Genomic DNA, 4,394 nt, shown 5'->3' with positions numbered 1-4,394 from the left:
ACATAGTGAGACCTCATCTATACAAATAATAATAAAAAATTAGCCGGGCACGGTGGCACACACCTATGGTCCCAGCTACTTAGGAGGCTTGAATAGGAGGATCACTTGAGCCCAGGAGGTCAAGGCTGTCTTAATATTAAGACATGTGAGGCCAGGCATGGTGGCTCACACCTGTAATCCCAGCACTTTGGGAAGCCGAGGCGGGTGGATCATGAGGTCAGGAGTTCAAGACCAGCCTGACCAATATGGTTAAACCCCGTCTCTACTAAAAATACAAAAATTAGCCGGGCATGGTGGCATGTGCCTGTAATCCCAGCTAGTCAGTAGGCAGTTTCTTGAGACTTTCCTGATGAGATCAGTGATGAATTTAATAAATGTGATTTTTTTTACATTGAATAAATGCATTAACATTGACTGATCTGCATAATTCTGTACCAGTATTTTTTAAATGGCTTCAGACTCCCTGTTGCACTTAACCTTTTTTTTTTTTTTTTGAGATGGAGTCTCGCAGTGTCTCCCAGACTGGAGTGCAGTGGCGTGATCTCAGCTCACTGCAAGCTCCACCTCCTGGGTTCAGGCTATTCTCCTGCATCAGCCTCCCGAGTAGCTGGGACTACAGGCGCCCGCCACCACGCCTGGCTAATTTTTTGTATTTTTAGTAGAGACAGGGTTTCACCGTGTTAGCCAGGATGGTCTCGATCTCCTGACCTTGTGATCCACCCGCCTCGGCCTCCCAAAGTGCTGGGATTATAGGTGTGAGCCACCACGCCCAGCCTGCACTTAACCTTGTTTTTTTTTTTTTGAGACGGAGTCTGGCTCGGTAGCCCAGGCTGGAGTGAGTGGCGGGATCTCAGCTCACTGCAAGCTCCGCCTCCCGGGTTCCCGCCATTCTCCTGCCTCAGCCTCCCAAGTAGCTGGGACTACAGGCGCCCGCCACCTCGCCCGGCTAGTTTTTTGTATTTTTAGTAGAGACGGGGTTTCACCGTGTTAGCCAGGATGGTCTCGATCTCCTGACCTCGTGATCCGCCCGTCTCGGCCTCCCAAAGTGCTGGGATTACAGGCGTGAGCCACCGCGCCCGGCCCACTTAGCCTTTAAGAAATGACTCCATCTCCAAGGTGGTGTGTACTTAAAAAATACATAAATAAATAAATAAATAAATAAATAAACACTTCCAGTCTCGGCAACATAGGGCACCTCTATCTGTATAAAAATTTAAAAAATTAACCGAGTATGGTGGCACACACCTGTGATCCCAGCAGCTCCAACGGCTGAGGTGGGAGGATGGCTTGAGCCCTGGAGGTTGAGCCTGCAGTAAGCTGTGATCCTGCCACTGCACTCCAGCCTGGGCAACAGAGCAGGAACCTGTCTCAAAAAAACAAAGAAAAGTTACCATTTGTTGAATTTGGGTAGTATCAAAGAAGAATATTCAAAATTGTTTGAGAAGGCTAAATATACTCTTCCTTTTCTCAACTACATATCTATTTAAGGCTGAATTTTCTTAATGTACCAAAACAACAGAGCACGACAGAGAAAGGGGAAGCACATATGAGAATCCAGCTATCTTCCTTAATTTATTTTTATTTTTATTTTTTTACAATGGAGTCTCCGAGGCTGGAGTGTAATGGCGCAATCTTGGCTCACTGCAACCTCCGACTCCTGGGTTCAAGCAATCCCCCTGCGTCAGTCTCCTGAATAGCTGGGATTACAGGTGCCCATGACTATGCCCAGCTAATTTTTGGTATTTTTAGTAGAGACAGGGTTTCACCGTGTTCGCCAGGCTGGTCTCGAACTCCTGACCTCAGGTAATCCACCCGCCTCCAGCTCCCAAAGCGGTGGGATTACAGGCGTGAGGCACCGTGCTCGGCCCCTTTCTTTTCTTCCTTTTAGCTGTTTTTCTTTTTTTCAGACAGGGTCTTGCTCTGCAGAGATCAGGGCTCCCTGCAGCCTCGAACCCCTGGTTCAAGCCTTCCTCCTGCCTCAGCCTCCCTTGTAGCTGGGACTACAGGCACATGCCACCACGCCTGGCTAATTTTTAAATTTTTTTTTGCAGAGACGAGAGTCTCCCTAAATTGGTAGGACGTGTCTCAAGACTAGCCTCAAGCGATCCTCCCGCCTCGGCCTCTCTAATTAAAGTGTTGGGATTACAGGCGTGAGCCACCGCGCTAGACTTGCTGAAATTATCTTTAAATAAGTTGTTAAAAGACCATCGCAAAAGTCTTCAACACATTGAACGGTTTTCTCTTGCTCCCTAGCTGCATGATGCTGCTTCGAGTTTGTTTCGGTGTGAGCCATCTGAGTCGCCGGACCCTCTCGAGTCTGGCTTTCACTCTGACAATCGGTCAGTGGCTTTACAAATCGGAATCGGAGTCCCCTTGATAGCTCCGCTGGGGAACAGCAAACTACGAGGTTCCAATGGTGACTCTCGGGACTTAGTGAGGATCCAGGGATGTGGGCTTGCTAAAGCCTGGAACCTCCCACACTGCAGACCGTACCTCGCATTAAGGGAACAAGAGTAACAACTCCCTCACACCCCTCTGCTCTCGCGACCCACTGGCTGACCGTTGCAGACGCCCCCTGGCCGCTGATTGGCTTCCCCTGACAGTGGGCGGAACGCGGCCCCGGATTGGATATCCGAGCCCATTCGCCGTCCCTCACCCTGCACCTGGGTCCACTCTCTAGCGTCCCAAGTGAGTGGAGGGGGGATCCCGACTCCAGTCCCGGGCCTTCGCAAGCGGAACTGCGCCGTTCGGAAGCGGGAATCCCACTCAGAGCCCGGGCCTGTAGAGGCGGGGCGTCCTGGGCAACCGGGGTTGGGGCGTCTCCCGTCGTGCACTGGGGCACCGGCGACTCACCCGGAAGGAGAAGCCGTGATCTGGCTATATGGTGGGGCGCGGGCGGTGTCGCTGTGGGGAGCTGGTGCTGTTCTCAGGTGAGAGTGCGTGGGCGGGGCCCCGGGGAGTAGGGGCTGCGCTCAGGTGAGGGGGCGTGGGCTTGAGCGTCAGTAGTGGCACTCGGGATGGTGGCATCGCTTTACATCCTAGGGAGGGACTCTCTTACCACCCGGCATTAAGGCAAGGGCTTGCTGGGGATCCAAAAACCGACTTTTCAGTTTACCTTCAAAGTGTATCTTTCACTTCCTACTCCCCAGGCTTAATCGGAAAGGAAGAAGGATCATGTGGACCTTTCGGTCCTAGTTTGTTGCGAATGGAGGAGGAGTGATCGTAGTAAAAGACTGGGGACATTTACTTAAACGACTAAGACTGGGGGCAATGGCGAGTATTTTACGTGGACACGGGAGACTTGCGGTAGATTGTGGTCGCCGTTGTTAATTACCTTCCAAGTGAAAGGAATAGGTTAGAGATGGACAAAAAGATGGAGCATAACTGCTTGGTTGAGATCACACAAAGCTTGGTCAGAACTGGGAGCTTCCTCTATCTAGTACGTGTGATATTTATAATTGGAGGGAGAGCTTTTTGAATTGCTATCTGCCATCTGGCACTAAGGGCTCAAGATTGAGTAAGAAGGGACGGTAGTCTCAGTAGTTCCATCTACTTTAATCACCTGATTTTTTTCTTAACCTGTCGCTTGAAGTTGTTTAAATGGGAGAGAAAATAAATGGTGAGACTAAAGCCTTGTATTGTTACTATATTAGAAGCTTTACGATGAATCTACTTTGTAAACAGCAAACAATTGGGTACTCACCAGCGCTACTGGTGCTGGTACAGGTGAAGAAAGTGAAGGAAACTTCAGATGTGGTTGAAAGGGCCCAGGAAATGTAGTTAACACCGAGTTATGTAATTAGCTATGGTCACTGACTCTAGCCTTATTTGGATGACGTACAGATCCATCTCCCAGATTGTAGAACTAAAGTTAAGAACTTTCTGCTTCTTCTCCAGAGGCAGAACTGAGCTTTTTCTTTTGAGGAGTGGTATCTGTGGGGAGGAATCTAATGAAGAATAGTGGTTGCTAGAAATTACTACTTGGTGTCTAGGTTTTTGTATTTGTTCCAGTGTTTGTTTGTTTGTTTTTGAGATAGGGTCTCGCTCTGTCGCCCAGGCTGGAGTGCAGTGGTGTGATCTTGGCTCACTGCAGCCTCCGCCTCCTGGGTTCAAGCGATTCTCATGCCTCAGTCTCCCGAGTAGCTGGGAGTACAGGCCCGCGCCACCATGCCCAGCTAATTTTTGTATTTTTAGTAGAGACGGAGTTTTTGCCGTGTTGGCCAGGCTGTTCTTGAACTCCTGGCCTCAAGTGTTCTGCCCGCCTCAGCTTCCCAAAGTGCTGGATTACAGGCAGGAGCCACTGCGCCGGCCCAGTGTTTTTAAGGACAGTTACAACTGAAACTTTCTTCCTTTTTTTTTTTGAGACAGAGTCTCACTCTGTTGCCAGGCTGGAG

General features: G+C 49.7%; 1 protein-coding gene across 3 annotated transcripts in view; it reads left to right on the top strand.

Moving 5' to 3' along the window:
* The first annotated feature begins 2,623 nt into the window (after positions 1-2,623).
* Positions 2,624-4,394, top strand: part of SNX11 (sorting nexin 11) — a 14,665-nt gene continuing 12,894 nt past the window's right edge. Inside the window, exon 1 of one of the 3 annotated variants that reach the window (XM_011999346.1) lies at positions 2,624-2,688. The gene's annotated coding sequence lies outside the window, so the exon portion shown is untranslated. Of the gene's footprint in view, positions 2,931-4,394 lie in introns of all 3 variants that reach the window. The other 2 variants (XM_011999344.1, XM_011999345.1) reach the window with 2 other exon arrangements.

The sequence above is a fragment of the Mandrillus leucophaeus genome, unplaced genomic scaffold, assembly GCF_000951045.1.
Source record: "Mandrillus leucophaeus isolate KB7577 unplaced genomic scaffold, Mleu.le_1.0 Scaffold59, whole genome shotgun sequence".
NCBI lineage: Eukaryota > Metazoa > Chordata > Mammalia > Primates > Cercopithecidae > Mandrillus > Mandrillus leucophaeus.
Note: the sequence above shows the minus strand (reverse complement) of the source record. Positions and strands in the feature narration are given on the sequence as shown.